The 19286-nt window shown below is 39.4% G+C and overlaps 1 protein-coding gene; it reads right to left on the bottom strand.

Moving 5' to 3' along the window:
* The window catches only part of LOC310902572 (uncharacterized protein), an 881556-nt gene that overhangs the window by 212342 nt on the left and 649928 nt on the right, over positions 1-19286 (bottom strand).

Below are 19286 nucleotides of genomic sequence, written 5' to 3'. Positions count from 1 at the left end.
ACATAAGCAAGAAAGCATGCCCATGGGCATATGGGAAAACAAATCGTGCTTTAAAGCACAGATCTCATCACAGCAACAAGGAAAAGGAAAACAGCAGAAAAAAAGGTCTGTATTTCGCTTTGTCCACACCTACGAAAGGGTGCCATGTCTGTTCATTTTGTAAAATTATTGCTTAACATAACATGTTCTGGCCAGCAAAGTTCCTTACATACTTACAGAACTGTTGCTCATACCCAGGACTGCCTGAATCCCAGTTCAGTTGTTGCAAAGTTTTCACCAAAATTCATTTGCAACGCACAGCCTAGGTGTTCCTACAGATAAATCCTGATGACCAAGACTTTTAGGCAGGAAATCTGCCTAAAATAAGGTGCACAATCCATGGTAGTTTTCAAGAACTGGTCCCACTCTTGTTAAACTACCCAACAGTGTAGAAATTAACCACTCACCATGGCATAAAGCAGTTGAAGCCTATCTAGGGATATTCTGATTACCTCTCTGCTTTCAGCTGAGTGCCCCTTATGGTACCACTTCAGGGTAAGTGTAGTCAAACCAGCCAGCCACTGCAGGTCTACTGAAGTTCAATTACTGTGCAAAAGAGAAAGAAAAAGTCAAATAGTTGGGTTAACAAAACGTTTAGATGCTTTTTTTTTTTTTTGGAAGGGGTCAGGGGTCGGGTTCTTCCATTGCACCTGTAGGAGAGGCAAAGCAATTAAGCCAGATTTGTGGGCATACCAACAAATGCAGTAAGCGGGATCTTACCTACTAAAGAATTAACCTGCACGAAAATGCTGACTTTGCTCTTAAAATAACATTATTTTGAAATTTGTCTGTTTGTCAAAGATCTTGTCAGTTGTCACTAGTGTCTGAACGTTATCATTGCCACCTTCATCACAGCTTCCCTGTGCACAGAGCAGTCATTTTTGAGCAAAACAGAGAGAACTTTTCCCCAAAGCAGCTCAGCACTGCTTTTGTAGTTGCCATCCAGGACCGCAGTGCAGGATACCTCCCAGAGCCTTATTTATTGCGCAGCCAGTGCAATAAATACTATTAGTACCACATGGGTTGCATTTCACTTTACACTTTAAAAGAATACACCATAGTGGTAGATATTAAAATCTCGCCTTTAATGTAAAGATTTTCATTAGCCTTAAAAACCTCACTGTAGAGTAAAAGTAGGAAAAAAAACAAAAACATTGCTATTACAGGTCAAGAGACTCTGTGAATCAGCATCACCACAGCCTGTCTCAGTCTGTCACAGATACAAAGTCATTTTTACTAACGAAATACAGACTCCCAGACAAACCTGTGGAATTGAACCTGTACTATTCCTGTACTATAGTATATAGTACTGAACCTGTACTATACATTATAAGAAAGATCTCTTACCAGCTGCATTAGCTGACAAAACATAAATGAATTAGTGTTCAGACACCGGACAAACAAACAGACTTCCTTTATTTCTCATTAAACTCTTAGACTATATAAATTTATAAAATGCATTTACAGAATATTATATTCATCATATTTCCCCTATACCTATATATAAATATATCCCCTATATATAAAGGAATCTATTCCTTTATGTGAAACATTTTTAGAGGAAAAGAAAAAATGTGGATCAGTTCCATGTATCACTTTACTAAGATCAAGTATTTGTACTTTTTCACTCCTAAAGCAAATGTGTTCAGTTTGCCTAAGAAATGGGAGCACTCTTAGCATTGGGCTTATAATTGCAGTTTTTCAGGAGTATACAAATGTACCATTACTATGAAAAAACAAATATTGATTGTAATACAGTATAAAACCCAGAGAGTTCGATAAAGTCTGTTTCAGTATCAGTAATAAGCCATTTCCAATACAAAATCATGATTTTTAAGGACATTTGCTAAATATACACTTGCTTATTTGAGGTCAGGTTTGCAATTTGTTTCCCAAGCAATGAAATTAGACAAAGCTGATTTATATTAGCATAATGTAAATCAGTATTAAAAAACTTAGTTCAAACAGGTTTTTGGCTGTCAAAACCCTCTTGAGAAATTATAAAGAACAAATGTATTTTGGCAGTTGGGATTACATCATCTCACGCAGGTGGAATTTGGGTACTTTTTTTGTGATGTTAAACATTTAGAGCTTCAATGAAGATTGCTTCAACGCATGAACCTAGCCATGCTGGCATAGAAAGGGAGGGTTTTTTTCTTTATTTGAACGCACGTCCCTTTTGCCTGCCGCCCACCCACATACTTCGCTATAAACAGCAGGAACACGCAGAGGTGGTGGTGTGGAGATAGCTGCGTGCCTTTTCTACTTTTTTTTTTCTTTCTTTTTTTCCACTTTTCTTTCGACTTGCATTTCCAGTAGAAGTCAGCTGGGAAGCCCTGGCTGGCTATGAAGTAGCAGAGGACACTCCTGTGCAGGAGGAGAGGAAGGAGGAGGATGGAAGGGCAGGAAGGGGTACCTAGGAAGAGGGAATGTCGTGGTACTTGGCAGGAACGGATCAACAAGATGAGCCACACAGCTCTGAGAGCAGGGAGTGAGCCCCAGAGAGGGGCAGCTGAGGAGCATGCGATGCTCCAGAGTCTGGCGTGTTACTCCAAAATAAATCCTAGAAGACAATTACAGCTGTATTAAAAATATCAAGCCCTTGCCAGCCATACATGCCATTTTCCATTGACAAAACATTAGTATTGTGTTCCTTATAATTCTTTTTAGTTTGTAAGTGTACCTCCCTAGTATTCGACTTTGGGGGCTCATAGGCACACACCAGGAAAATTTTGAAGGTATTTCATTGCACTTTAGCATGTGCCTGAGTACATGCAAGCATAAAATGCACATGTTTCTCCTCTAATTACAGTACATCACAACATACAGACTGCATCATAACACTTTCAGAGACAGAAGCTGTCAAACAGGCACTTCCTTTAAGAATGCACAGGATTAAACAAGTGGAGAAACAAAGTCAAATACTGGACACTTTCTCCAACGAACCCAGCTAAGGTTAACTAAAATTTTTACACCTACTACAAATAAATACCTTCCAATGAAAATCTACAAGCATCCTAACATCCTAATGCTTAAAGGAAATTTCAATGTTCACTTTACAGAGTTTTGTAGTTCTGACTGCACTTCCACAAAATCATACAGCAACTGCAACATAATTCTTCTGGAAGTAATCACCACATGTTTGTATTACACGAGAGTTATAAAGAAATGTAACATTGTCAGTATGGAAAATTCATTTAAGTCAAGGGGAAACGTGTTCCTGAATTCAGAACAGTTTCTGTCTTTTAGTATGAACTGTCCACAACTGTGTTATCTACTTCGGATGAGGTAATTCAGGGTTACAGCTCTTCTAGTAAAGTGGGAATATGAACTTCCAAAATACAACCTAAAACAAGCAAAAAAATCCCTCCCACGAAAGAGGTGAAATATCTTACTAGGAACAGCAGAAAACCTCTCATCCAACTACCCTTGATGGTAAACCATTCTAAATGAGCAAACTATTTCCAGGAAACACAAGAAGAGTCAAGGAGCCTGTCCTTTTTGGATGGCTCCAGTGATCACCGTTGTCTCAGTGTGTTATGATTTATAGTTTAATCATTTAGGACTGGCAGCTCCTGGAAGGTAATAACATTAAAGGGCACAGGTTAACTTGTATACCGTTGCCAAACACTTTTTACACCGCTAAAACTTCTGTTAAAAGTTTAAATCATTTTGAGCTTGTAAATGTCAAGGCTTCAGTGTTCCTCTTCTGCGGCCGTGGGAGCAGTTGGTAGCATTATCAGCTGCACCCCCAATGGCAAAGCCAATGCTCCATATTTCAATAGGCTCTGAAGAAAACACACCAAATATGAAAGTTACGATATGCAACACCTCAGACTGATAGTTTATTTGTCTTAAAAGCTGAATGCAGGCCATTTTAGAACATTAAGTCTGAGCAGAGAGTGTTCAAGGATCAGTCTGTAACTTCCTAAAGTTGCTTCAGCAAGCTGGAAGCCGTTAGAAACACATACAAAGCCTTGGAAGTTGCCTTCCTGAAGATTAAGGTCATACTTAAAATTTAAAGAGAACTATGTTAGTGAGCTAATGAAAGATAGAGTCAATTTAAAAAAATATTTTTAATGCAAAATCAGTCACAGTGCAGAGGTACAGCTAAAAGCATGGGCACTGCCATATCAGACACACTGAGTTCTAACCCCCAGTCACCGTACTGGAAATGAGCTCTGACCAAAGGAATAACTTCTCCTTAATGCACCAAGTCAGCAGGGAAACGCAGAGCGAACACGTTGTCATTGCTAAGGCCCTCCTGGAAAACTTCTGTTTATCACAAGATGAGTGGATAACACAGAGTTCTGTGTTTTCCTGTATAAACAAGCCAGCCCAAACTGCCTATTTACCTCCCAAACTGAGAATATCCTTCTGCATCACAGTTTCACTATGATTCCTCAACTGTTCCCATGACACGACACGTACACTCGATAATACTGTGTTTCTGTTGATCTAGTTTTGATCTCACCAAAATACTGTGACTCATGAGCAAGCCAGCGAAAGCTTTCACTTTGGGCTAGCTCAGAAAGGGGTGGAAGCAGAGCTTCAGCCATAGCACAAAAAGCACAAAAATAGATGAGCAATCGGCATGCGTTCAAAGGCAGCTGTCTGATTAACCAGTTGACAATAACTGGCAAAGACATTTAGACATCTTAACCTTTCGGAAGCAACGTCTGAGGATTAAAGTCTTACTCTCATATTCACAAACTCAGAACGGATGACATCAATGAATTTAATATGCGTGGGCTTCACTAAAGGACTCTAAACTCCCTCCCCACAGCAGGAACCACAAGGAACTTGATCCAGAAGAGAGATTCTAGATGGTGTCTTGCTTACATAAGAACACCACAGTCACTTAAGTTTAAATGCAAAATAAACAGCAGCCTGTTTCATATTGGCGTAATCCATGACCTTGCATTTTATACCACGTCATCACAGTTTTCACCTCTGTTGATCTGGCCACCACGTTCACCCAGTGCTGCCTGCACTGCTCTCAGGATGCCACACATTCTCCCCCACCCCTTACAGTGAAGCTTACAATTGCTACATAAAAGTTGCAGTGGTCCCTACACCCAGACACAAATACTCCCTGCAGATACAGCCTTCTATTCACGTGCAATCATATATTTCAAGCAAGAAAACAGACACATTTACCTTGCATTCCTAATTTCCTAGCTGATCATTAACAATGACTTGTAAAAAAAAAAAAAAAAAAAAAAGAAAGAAAAGAGAGAGAATTGAAATCGAAGTATCTGAGGTCATAGCAGAGAGACCAAAAAGATCACCGAATTCATATTTTTTCTTGCTTTTGCTAGAGGTTAACTCCATATCAGCAGGCACATATTCTGTGTTCACAGAAATCTTTTAAAGATGCAAATAATGGTTCTTATACATTTTTTGGATTCTTTTTCCCCCCACAGCATAGTTTGTATTTAGATGTGTGTTATCTATAACAATCAATACATAGCAAGAGTCAGTAATTTTGATGGCACATGCAGTGAATTAGTGTTTGAGAATATGAAAGGTAGTAATTAAAAGCTGAGGAAGCAAACTTGAATGGAAAACTGGGACATATGTTCTTTTCCTTTCCAGCCTGCTTTTTTCTGTCTATTTTTGTAGCATTTTTTCTGCTCAGTCTACAGAGTTCCAGGTTTTCTTCCCTGTAACAATTTCAGTTTGGCTACTGCCTGCCTTCTTGTCTCAGACCATGTTTTCATTTTGCTTTCCTATTAAATGACAAGATGACACTTCAGCATTGTCTTTTTCTTGTTCACAAATATGCTTTTTTTCTTTTTTCTCTCTCTCTCTTTTTTTTTTTTCCTTTCAATAAAGAGATTCTTCATGTTTGGTATCGAAGAAAAGAGGTGTTCCCTAGATCAGGGTAACTGACTTGCAGGAGGGTAATTACGCTGCTAGAATCTACAACACACGTGAGGACATCAAGGAAATTGATGTAAGTGTAACTGACCCTTAAATAATTTGAAATGTTACACTCCCTCAAATATCCTGGCACGGACTAGTTGGCTGGGGGAAACATTCAAGTTCTCAGTATGTTAGAGCCACAAGAGAGCCCCAGCATCTTCCTTTTCTTTACAAGCTATTTCTTCCAGCAGAAGTTGTTCTACCTGTTTTGCAATTCAAGACTCTGCATCCCAGCATTATGAAGTCTGATTCAGGCCTCCCAGTAATAACCAGCAACAAATGCAACAAAAGGTGCTGTAAAAACAAATAAATAGACTTGGAGCTTTTGGTATCAAAATCCATAATTATGACAAGTATATATACAAATTAGGGTAGATGAGGATGGGGTATGTAGCAAAGAAGCAATAAGCATGAATATTTTTAGTACTGACTATGCTCAAAGTGGCCCCATCTTGCTACTGGCCCAGTATCAAGGCTGGATAACAGTAAATTACAGCCATCAAGAAGACGTTTTTTTCAAGGGGGACTACGAAATAGAGAGGCTGCATGATGATAGCTGCATACACAAGCAAACCACAGAAGTGATGGCTTGAAGATCTCGTGTGGGGATCACTCAGTTAGGACAAACACACTGAGCACAGCACTACTCACAACAACGATCACGGGGTGGGACACAGCAGAATTCCTCATCCATGCCAAAGGCATGTAAAATGCAGACAAAAAGATGATATTTTTGCATGGGAAGGAAGTCAGAAAGCAGATTTAAAACAGGTGAGGGGTTGAAGAGAATCACAGGTGATACTGGTAAATCTAACTGGAATACGACTGACAATCTAGTACCTACAATTTCCATTTCTAAGGTAATTTATTTCTGTGAGAACAAAATGTTCCATAAGCAGGATAAATGTCGTGTGCCACTCATTAACAGAAGACTCAAACAGATGTCTTATTTCTAATTAATGCATACCTCCTAAAATTATTCACACGTACCTCTTCTTGGGATTGTTTTCAAAGAAGAACAGGTGAATGATGTCTCAGATTAAAACAGTTTCACATAACATCATCTCAGTTTCATGTAACATCACCTTAGTTTTTACATAACTTCCTCCATACTCTCAGGCCTACTCACCAGCCCCTCTTAGTTGTGCTCCTCTTTATGCTGGCAGATCAATCAAAACCAATGAAATTGCTTATAAAATCTTAATACTGTCTCAAAACTACAGAAGAGCCTTCACTAGATTTTTTTACATAACTTTAATAATGAAATAAGTTAATATCGACATAGAACTATCCAATACAAGAAGAAAAACTTGCAATTACAGCTGCTGAAGAATTTTCACTGTTATAGCATTTAATCAACGCCACACACCGTTATAAAGCAATGCCTAAATCCGACAAGTTTTACTAAGTACCTAAAAGTTAATTTAATGGCAATATTTTAGGACAGCTCTCATTATTAAACTATGAAATGGAACTCAAGATTCTCTACCTAGACCATAAATCAAGGCAGCCAATTAAAAAGATGTGTACTGAATGTCTGATACAGTTTAAATTTTGGTGTGCTTAAAATACTATATGCTCTGTTAATTGACTAGATGCTGCGTGGATAAGAAGCTTTGTTATGAGCCTCAGATCAATACATTTATTTTAGCTCTCTTTACAGACATGCCTAATGCAGCGATCACTCTGAGATCTGACAAGAAGTATTTTGTTATGGGGGCAGAAGGAAAAATCCATTCCAGTTGTCCATTTTCCCAATTAAAGTTATTTCTCTTTTGAGCACTGCCTGGTCACGTGAAAACGGGCTCTACTCATATGTGCAAAAGGTGAAAGAAAGCCTACTCTCCCTGGGGCTGGTAGGAGCCGGAGCTGTAAGCAGAGCAAGCGGGGTGACCTGAGGCTTAGTGCACAAGACAGGGTAGGCACAAGGCTGGAGCAGCGCAGGATCTGGCACTTTGCGGGTCCAAGCTGTGTGCTTGGGAGCATAACTGAGTGCTTAGCCTGGTGTGAGATGACAAAGGCACATTGAAGAGCTCTCTCAGCATCCCACGCAGCGAGGTTATGGCTGACAGGCATCCCTTCTCATGGCGCTGGCAGCAAGCACCAGGATTTCCTGCTCTTTGCACTGTTCTGCTACGCAGAACCAGGTGGCAGTGGGGCTGGAAAGCCTCTGGCTGGCATGTCTGCACCATGCAGTAAGCCTAAACACGGGGATTTAGCCCTAACCTGGCTGCATTTTAATAGTTCAGGTCCTAAGAGGAGGTGTAGGATCTCCTGCCTTTGAATTTCAAAGCCTGCTACTTCCACTGGAAATGTAGCACCTCCTGGCAAGGTTTTTCCTGCTTTACTTTATTCTGTTGGACTGGGTTAGTCTACGGCTACTATATTAAAAGCACCTTCCTTGGGTTTATTCATGCTGCCCTAGCTGTCAATTTTCTTCCTTCCTATTTATAAATAATGCTTCCTATTTATCCTAAACAGCAACTCATTCTGCTCTCCAACTTCACAAGCTGTCAATTGCAAACACTAATATAAAGCCCAGTCTCTTAAGAGCTTTAAAATAAGCATAAGAGATAGCTGCAAATGAGCCATAATGCACCTAACAACAGCTCTGCAAAACACTCGAGGGAAAATTAACACTTGAGTTGCTACGAAAGTTTGACTGAAAACCTTGGCAGTTGTTCCCCCTCTGCAGCCACTGCCTCACCACAGACCCCACAAATTCAGTCACCCTGTTAATCCAGAGAGAAGAAAAGTAAGAATAATGAGTATCTGTGCACTGCTTCTCGTGCAGAGGCAGCATCACCTTCCCACAACAGCGACTACTTGGAAACTCAGCGTGCATTAGGTTGCTGCATGAGATTGCCAACACCTCTGATTTTTTGGATACCTCTCTGTTATTTCTCCAGATACAATACATGTACAATTAGCTGCATACACGTCCAAGCTGTGCTACTATCAATGCCTGATAGCCCAGCTTCTAGCCAAACACCCAAAACAAGTCTCACAAGCACCAAAAGAGCAGATGCAGGTGGATCAAAAGCATCTGTGAATATTTGAGTTCTGATAAACAATTCTTGCACGAAATCTAAAATAAGCAAAAATTTTGCATTTTTTAGTTTCAAGCTTCTTGTCTCCAAAACTAGTTTCATTAAATCTTTGAAGGCTGAATGAAACAAAAGAAAACCCACTCAAAAGAATTCTTCTGGTGGTTTTTTTTGTTTTTTTTTTTTGGGGGGGGGGGGGGAGTGTTAAGGTGGAAGAGAAGAGAAACAACCGTGGGGGAAAAGAATATAAAACTTCAGTTATAAATTTGAAAAAAACAGCTCAATTTACACTTCTATTTTTGATCACAGGCTCTGAAAGTAGAATTCAGATAGTAAGTTGCAGAATAAAACTTGTAAATCAGTGGTAGGTAATGTTTTGTCAGTTAAAATAAGCACATGAAAAATCTGAAAACAATTACAGGAACAGATTGATTATTTATTTCCCTCCTCTGTCCCACTTGTAATATTTGCCATTAGGAGGGATTGTTTTCCTTCCCTGTTTCAGGTCTTGCTCTAGGGGAAAGCATGAGAATGTTAATACCTGTACCAGGCCCTGAATCACAGGGCTGTATAAAATTGTTTTGACCTTTTCAATATTCTACAATTTGAAGGACTCACCCTCTCAGCAATGCACCAGCTTCCCCATTTACAATCTCTCCCAGCTGTGGAGGAAGAGATGTAACGTCCAGTTAGAACTGGAAGTGCCCAGCAAGACAGTAAAAACACACTCCAAGAAAAAAATCTGCTGAAGAAATATTCAATCTATACCTGTGACAAAGATGGAAAAAGAATGGAAGATGGCATAAAACTAATGCATAAAACTCTTGACAAAGTCAATAAGGAAAAAACATGTCTTGTTAGACTCCTGTGCTTGTAATCTCCTAGACCTGGTTTGTGCGCTGCAATAAAACCACCAGAATTTACATCCTTATGAAAAATTGACTTGTAAATCAGCCCAGACTTATGATAGCTTTCAAGATTTTTAAGTTACTGCCAAAGAAAAATGAAGTATGACAAAGAACCCTCAAATAATCTTGATTTGCACTGTTTTTAACAGGGTGTGCTTAAGGTAGGCCTCGAGAAGGCAGAGCGATGCAAAGCAAGGCAGGGTTCTCTATGTACTTGTGCATTGGTAGCCACACGGGAATCACAACCTGTTATTTGCTGTGCCTGTTAGAGTTTCCCACTGTTAAAAGGTCTTGTGATCCCAGTGTCACTGCACTATGGAAGTGTAGGAAATAGAGATGTGCGCTTACTTCATTTCATTACTTTTTGTATGCTCTTCTGAGCTTGTTGCTCAAGTATTTCTCCTCCAAGTAATATTTTCTATCCAGATACAACACAGCCTTAAAGGTTTTTCAAATCTCAGGCTGAGATCTTTTCAGACTGCCCAAGTTAAACCAAGTCTCTTGGTTACTATTGCATCAGAGCAACATGACTTAGAGCTGTCAAGGACCGAGGATGTTCCTCCCAAAGCCAACAGGCAAGCTGTCTCTCCAGAGTGGGTCTTTGGGCAGCGTGCGGCAGTGCTCAGGGAAGGAAAAGTCCCTGTGTGTGTGTGGGAGGACAGGTATAGTCTGTACAGCTCAGGCTGAACAAGCCAGCCAAGTAGGTGCCACAATCTGGCAGGCAGATAATGAATGAATCTCTATGCTTTGCATGTTACATTAATAAAAGTGAGGTTTAAACTATTAGTCTGTTACCACTTGTGATAACCCCTATATCATGGTTTCCTCTTCCTTGTAACTTTTTGAGACAAGGCGGTGAGTAGTCCCTTGTCCACCCATCTCCCCAAAACACATGCACGCTCACTGCCTGCATCCTACTACCAGCTCTCCCCACATACTCCCTGTTTCAGTGTTAGGGACCAGAGCTAAATTAAGGATCTAGAGGGACTTACTGTTTTTTCATTGTTGTTGTAGGGATGTTTCCATATCCAGGCCCGAGAGAGGCTAACTAGGGATTGGGATCATTATTCACACACCTAGGAGCTCCCTTGTGCCTGCTGTTGCACCTCTTAATAGTCAAACTCAGCATGACAGCCAAACTGTTCAGCTCATCCCAATGAATCACATCCGCAAGATGCCCTTAACATTGCTCTGGAAGGAGCTGTATTTCATTATACAGCCTGATGATCTAGCATTTTTAATAGTTAAAGCCCAGGCTTCAGTATATAGCAGAGCAATGTGTCTAGCTAGAGCATTTTCATCACAAATTGACAAACTGTCCAAAAAGTCCACTCCCATCAACGAGAGATCTCCTGTTCTCAGCTGTTAATTTACACATTTATAAAGTCACTTTTAGAAAATACTGCCATTCTCACCATTCACTTCACAGTCTGTTCCAGGAACCTTTCTTCTTTCTGTTAACATTGATCATGACTATTTACATCTCGACTACAGTCAATTTTCTGTTACAAAAGTTCCCTGTAACCTCCACTGCACTCTTTTTTTTTTTTGCTATCCTGTAGTCCTATGCAACTGTCCACCTAGTTTAATCTTTTATTTTATCCTGTCTTAAATTCTTACCCTCCATAGCTTGACAAACAAGACTCTCAAATTACATTTTTCAGAAATCAGAAACACTTAGTTTTCTTCCTACCCAGATATTTGCAACAGCAAGAGCTGTACGTCCTAATGAAAGGTTCTAACTGCAGCAATTCAGAATGAAAAGGGGAAAAAAAAAAAAAAAAACACAACCCACACCTCAGGATCATCTATTCCCCAACCCTCTTTCTGCTTTCTGACAGAGAGGATTTCAATTGCTCTCCTCTCCCTTTGCATAGCACTGCTTGTCTCTTCGCAGTCCTTTCAAAATGCCCAGCTGAGACCCTGTTTATGGATTAAGTTCTCTTCAGCTGGGCCTGTGACTTTTTCCTGCTGAGGTAGTCATTTTAATTATCTGCTTTTTCTCACTTATTTGCTCAGTCTGTGACCATCACAGAGTGATTAATTAATGCACATATGCACAGGTAACTGTCCAAAGGGATACTCTGTTTCACAGCATACATTTTCCCTGTGGGTATTTTCTGTTCTGAAAGAGTATTTGGCTCTATTATCAGCACACTGTCTGCATTATGATGATGCAACTCAGATTGTTCTGCTTTTCAGGCGGTCAATACTAAAATCGATACAAATGTGACACTATGGCAGAAAGAGCCAAATGTTATGTGAAAATGGACTGAATGTCAGATTTGTCTTGTTCCTGAGCTTTGTGATTTATAAAATATGTAATGAATGCAACACCAAGTTATAAAAGGGAACATATTTTGGTATCTCATAACATTTCATGCCATTCCGGTACACTTTGTGGCTCCAGCCTGCTAAATACAAAAAAAAAACTTTAAAAAATTGAGTGTTAATGCAGCACCTGCCTGCTGCGCTGCAGCCAACTGTAGGTGGCTGTGGCCCCACAGCCGAGGCAGGGACAAGGTGGCAGGAGGTGTGGGGACAGCCAGGGGAGGGACACTGCTGGCACCTCGGGGACACTGCAGCCTGCAGGCAGCCCCCTTCTTCAAATCTGGGCCTAACATGGTGAAAATGAGGGGGGTTGGAATGGGAACGGGAAAAGAAGTATCCAGAATGAGGCTGAGCCCGGAGAAGGGGGCAATATTTTTGTTTTCCCCTAAGTGTTTGTTCAACTGCTTCTTTTCCTTGTTTCTCAATATACTAATCAGTAATTAAAACTATGTTAACTTGCAATAAACTGAATTAATTGCAATTTAGAGATCATTTCATCTGCAATGCATCACCAGGTGAAAAGATCTGGCATGGACCTCCTTGGGGCTGACCTGTGGGGTGAAGGAACAGCTCAACCCAAAGCCATGAAATATATTTGGAGAATTTCTCCATTCTTTGAATCCTCTCTTCCACTTCCTCCATAAGCACAACCAAAACACTTTTTATACATTCCCACCTCTGGTAAATCATCATTCCCTCAGCTTTCACTTACAACCAAAATTTCAGCTGCAATTGATTCTCTTCATTTTTTCATACCATTGGGAAACAAAGTCCCAAAGCAGATGCAGCAATCCTGATTGAAGAAGAAATCTGGTTAGTGTGAATATGGGAGCTTCAAAGGGCATTGATTTAAAAAGAAGACGAAGAAGTCTGTCTAAATAACTTTTTTCCTCATATTGAAATCAATTTATTAATGCAAGTACTCTAAAGGTGCATTAATCTTTTCCTGTTGCAAAATAATAATTTTCTAATTCAAACAAGGAATAACAAATCACTGCAGCCTCGTGCAGTTCACCTCTGTATGCAGACAGAAAGATCTGAAGACTTGATGCTTCTTGGCTAGCATTAGTCACATTTATTCTCTGCCCCAATGGACAGAAAGCAGAAAATTCTAACAAAGACCTGGTGATTTTAACTTTTCAAGAATTCAGATTCAGAAAAGTTTTTACACCATAGCAAATGGAATTGTTGTTGTCATCCCACATAAAGAAAACTGTCAAGGTATAAACAAGAGACTGTAAAGACACACTAAAATTTTCAGATAAGTGCAATTTTCACTAATTCAACAAGCATAATTGACTTTTCCATATCACTCTAATCTTTACCATAAATTTCATAATATGCCAGGTATGACAGTTTGTTCAAAAAGATAAGTTGAGATACCAGTGTGTTTTCCAACTTTGAGAGAGTAAATTGTAAATATTTGAAGAGCAGATTTAGAAACTTGAATTCTATATCTGTTTATTTGCTAATGTCCTTAGGTTTTCCCTATACTTTATATTAATGTACTGAACACTCCCTCTCCCTCATCCTTTCTTCTTCCCAAATTAGTGCAACAAGCCAGGGCTAGGACACCTCATCTGTAAAGTCTTAGGTCATGGTCAAGGAAACTAGTACCTCCTCTCAAGAAAAGTAGAGTATACTTCAGTAAATTAGATTTGCAGAGTATCCATAGCAATCTTGGAAGCAAATCTCCCTTAGATTTTTTTTTTCCAGGGGGTTCTATAGAGTTCTTTTTTACTTCTTGGGCTGGTCTGGACATTGCTTTATAATGTAAGTGAACACTCTTGATGTATCATTTTTCTGAAAAATTCCAGTGACTAGTTTTCAAACTTGAGGATGTGCATTCTTAAAGCTGCTACATTACATTTGCAGCAATTTGCAAAGAGCCAGAAAGTGATGTTGTCATTTAAGTTAATCGCAAAATGTAGGGCCAACACAGCAAAGTGACTACATCGCAGTTCGTTTGCTGTATTACGGCACTATGGTCTTCGTGTAAGGTGTGGCTTCTGTCTTACCATTCAGTGCCTGCTTTGTGTGACTAGCCAGCAGGGCCACAACGAGATACCAAAGGTTCATTTTAATCTTTGCAGACTAAAGTATGACTTGGGATGAGTTGGAGTACCACAGCTGTGATGTGCACAGCTGTAATAACCCACAAATTACCAAATGTTCTCATTTTTCTCCTAGCATTAGCACAAAAAAATTAAACCTTTTTCAAGGGTAGATTACTAGCTCAATACCAAATCTTCCTGGCTTACCTTACAGAAGCTTCATGTATAATAAAATAAAACGGGTATGTTAAGAATTTAGGTTATGCATATTTTTAACAGTTGGAACGACTGGAAATAGGATGCCTGTTTCATATTCTAATCAGTTTGTTAATGGAAACTATCTGTTCACAATGTATTTGCTTAGCTACACAAAATATTAAACTATTTAGTTGCTTGCAACGTGTGCTGATGAAATGACACAATATCCTTTTGAACTCTAAAACAAAAAGAAAGCTACTGAAGCAAGCTCACCTTCAATTACTGGCTCAAAATGTCTTCAGAAAGAATTTCTTCTAATCTCCAGCAGTATATTTTACATAATCTTCTTTGTAAAACTGTAAATATTTTTTAAGTAGCACATCAGTAACACCTGCTTCCAATAGCTCAACTCATCTGATAGGCAAACACCTTTTTGTGGCATACTGAAAGCTGAACAATTAAAGCATTTTGCTAATTTGGAATGTATACATAAGGAAAACACTTCAATGGGATATATATTCTCTTAATAAACAATAGGGCACAAATTAACACATATCCTAGAGCACAAAGCAAGGCAGTTCAGTGAAAAACACTGGTGGTGCAAAGCACGTTGTTTGCCCTACCTATCAGCACTGAGGAGAGATTCTATGCACACAGGATTTTGACAGAAATGATCCTAGAAGTCGTTACTCAAGTCTTTACATCCATTCTAAGATTCAACTTAATTCTTTGAGTGAAATCCTAATGCTGAAAGGTCAATGGAACAACTTCCCTTGGCTTCAGTAGTACCCAGACTTCACCCAACATCACTAATCTGGAATGTCATTCATTATCATTATAATTCAGAATAACCTGCGAGGAAGTAGGGACAAATCTTGCAAACAGTTTTCATAAACTGTGTGTTATTTGCACCCTCTTCATTGCAGCAACAGATGAAGGATCCATGTTATGAGAGGACAGTGTAAACAAACTAAATAGAAGAGAGAAAAGGACAGGGGAGAAGCTTTGCAGTTAATATTTTACAGTACTATGCAAGTGCTGAGACAGTAAATGGTTAGAAATTTTCAGCAAGCAGTTATCTGTCACATTTATTTAATTGCACAGGGACAAGAAATGTCAGAAAAGGCCCTCACCAATATTTAGACATGTGGTTTATTTTTTCTGAAGTGATTAACTAAGAATATAAAGAACAGTCCAATATGTACAGGCAGCATTTTAAAGATCTCTGGTGTAACACAGTGCAGAATCCTACCCCAAATGGGCAATTACATGACATGAGAGGGACTGGGACTCATCAAAAACTGAAAGATCATCACCCACATCAAACAGATGGTTCTGACCACCATTAGGTTATTACCATCAACAGGAATCACCATGATGCTTCACATAGTTTGGATGTTGTCTCTGTTATTTTTGGTGACTTCGGGGTAAAACCAAAAAAATTAGTGACCAAGTTTGAGTTTGATACAAACACTGGTGGAATACCAAATATCAGTAAAGTTGTCCTGGATGATTTAGTAAGCTGAGGACAAGCACATAACAGGATTTATAACGTAGCCAAATACTAAGTCAAAGGAAGATAACAAAAAGATGCCCAGCTTCCAAAATGGAGGATTCCATCTGGAGAAGCAATACCTTCAAAAACAGCTTGGGAAAAGTGCTGAGAGAGGATGGGATTTCTGTATTTGAATTCAGATGACAGCCAATCCAAAATTTAAAATTAATTCGGCTCAGATGAACTTAACAATATTAGCTTAAAACCAAATATTTTGCCTTTAGATTCCTCAGCTTTTCATGTTTGTTTTGTCCCTGTTCTAATGTAAAGTCAATCTCAAAATGCAAATTAACTCTTAAAAAAAAATCCCCACCCACCTGCCTCATCCTGTCACTTCTTTTTCATCGGAACTATTCACTAGATTTATCCTGGATTTGCAAATAGTTTTGATACTCTAAACTTTCTCTCTTCAATAATAAACTCTTCAGATGGAAAATACTGCTGTGCACTATTCACTCACTCACTTTACTGAAGAGAAGGTGAGCATATGGGGACCAAAATACGGGCCTAAGATGGGGAAAGAGCATTGAGAATTGTCTCTTCAGTCTAGAGAAGCAGCTGATGTTCTCCCATAAAAATGTCAGGGAAGAGCAGACAACAACATTAATGTAATAGAATTGCAGAAAATGGCTTTCTTTCCTCTGCAGCACACATCTGCTTAAGAACACACAGCAATCACTTCACTTGTATTTGAATTCACCAACACAAAATCTGTGGGTGACTTGAGATTTCTCTCTGCTCGTTCCTTTGTTTCGTTCTTTGCTGTACTCTTCTATTTTTTGTGTCCCCTGTTTCCTCTATGAACAGAAGCATTCTTTTCTTCTCATTCCCTATTGCTTTCATACTCTATTGAGTCTATTACCTGATCATTATACTTTTTGTTCCCCTGTAACAGTCCCTCGTATTGCTAGCATCTTCCCTTAGGATCCTCCACACTGCTCCTCCTTTCTTGCAAAGTTAATTTCCTTCTCCCTCCTGAAACTTCTTCATTCAGCTTTTGTTCTTCCCTGCTCATCTCCATATCCTTTTTAAGGGCTCTTGCTCTATGTAGGAAGGATGGATCCAAGCGCCCAGACCTGATGAGGTTCTTTCTTTTCACCTGTTTTTCTGGCTTGCCTGCCCTTTGGTTGCTGCCAGCCATACTCCATCTTCACCTTTCCTATGTGCTCCCCAAGAGCGAAAGAGCAAAACTGACAAGATATTCTTTGAATTTTGATTGCCTTCATACTCAACCAACTGTTTTGAAATACCTGAGATTCATTTCAGAGATGCTGAGAGCCCTTTTATTCCTCTAAGTAAGGATGTACTCAAGTTCTTACTCAAAGAATGGAAAATGAAGAAAATGATGATTTGGTTTTATGACTGAAAGAGAATTACTTGCATATGAATTATAGCTGCAGTAGTATGTTTTTTCTCATACTTCTATGAACTGACACTTGATCCTGGCTAGGGAAATAAGTTGTTTAGACCAAAAGATGAGGATTTCTCAGCATCGGTCCCAACTTTTTTTTTCACAGGTTGCCAGCAAAACAGGAGCAGAGGACACAATCCTTCTATAGACAAGGGGGTCAATTCCTTCTTCATAGCCACTTCACCTAGTCAGCAGACAAAATGTGTTTTCACAGCAAGCTCCTTCAGCTCCCTTCAGATCTTTCCTTGAGCATGATTGCCACTAGGCTAGATGTTGCCCAGGGCAAAGTAAAAGCAAGGCAGTGCTTTAAACAGCAAAGCTGTCATGGAGGACTCACTACAGAAGACACAGGTAAATCATATTAGAATCCAAAACAATTTAAGAAAGCCAATCCTTTATGAAGAGTGGTATTAATGTAGAGGTGGCTTTCACAGAATGTAATTGCAGTAGAACATGAAAAAGAAACTGAGTTTTGAAATCTAGAACAAGTATAAGGAAAATCCTTTCTGTCTCTTCTCCACTCCAGCTCTGCTGCAGAAGAAAGGCTCAGAGGCATTTTTTCGTCACACCTACGGCAAATAAAATGTTGCTGTCCCAAGCCATATGCATGACAATCTGTATCAAAATAAATGCATTTTAAAGTTATTTCTGCTTGGTGATTGTTGCCTGCTGTGTTTGAGTGTGCAGACACTCTGAGATGGCATCCAGCTGTATGAGACATGCATAAACGCACAGAGAATGTCTAGTCCATAGCATGTAGGAAGGCAGAAACACCCACATGGCTGGAAACAAAGATAATATGATCTATGTGGTGGGTTTGCTGTTTGCAGGATAGAAACCACAGGACAGACAGACAAAACCTGTTAATTATGACTCCACGTTTCCCAACAGCACATTTACACGTACTTGAAGACATCTGAATCTGTTTTGTGAGATGTTGATAGAACCATGTACAAGGACACCAAAGCTCTCTGCTCACACTGGACCTAATTTCAACCCTAACTACTAGGCCGTGTTTGGAAACCCCGTTTGGCTGTGGTATTAACCCCCCTCTTACACAGAGGCCCACAAACAAATAAACCTGGCTTAAAAGCAGCAAATCTCCGAGAAAGCACACCAAACCACTGCACTGGAAAAACCAACTAAGAACAACCTCCACTTCTCATGGGAAATGGTTGTTCAGCTTAATAGGCTTTATTAATGATTTCTTTAGGAATTTAGAATTATGCTTTAAATTTTTAATTACAAGAAATACTGAGACCTCAGATCTGCAGGTAATAGGAATTCACAGCGAGAAAATATCAATTTTTCAATTCATTTAGTAGTTTGTCCCAAATCTCTTCAAGCTATATATGACCTTCCCATTGCTGACACACAGTTCTGGGACCAAAATGTGCTATTTTCTTTTGAAAATCCTGCTGATAGCACAAGATGTCCAGTGAAAGACAGTCAATACGAAATCTGCAAGAGAAGTTTTGGGCATTTTCCACACATCATAAATATGTTTGAAATGCTTCCCTCAAGGATTGCCTTATCAATCATTACACTGTAAGGGCTCTGATCTGAAACATTATAAGAGAGCAAATTAGGTGCATTTGTGATTTAAAAAAAACAAACAACAATTTAGGTGTTGGAGAATTTGTGGCTTCACAGAGTAGCAGGATTTGGAGTGACTTTGCTGCACTATCTATTTTTTTCCACCCAGGATCTGCTATTCTGCATCATTTTTCTGACCAATGTTCTGAAAGGTCATTAGCATCCCTGGAGAATCTACCCCTTGACAAATCGCTGCAGTATTTAATTTTTCTCACCACT

Source organism: Anser anser, assembly GCF_964211835.1.
Source record: "Anser anser genome assembly, chromosome: 7".
NCBI lineage: Eukaryota > Metazoa > Chordata > Aves > Anseriformes > Anatidae > Anser > Anser anser.
This window is presented reverse-complemented; position numbering and strand designations above follow the sequence as displayed.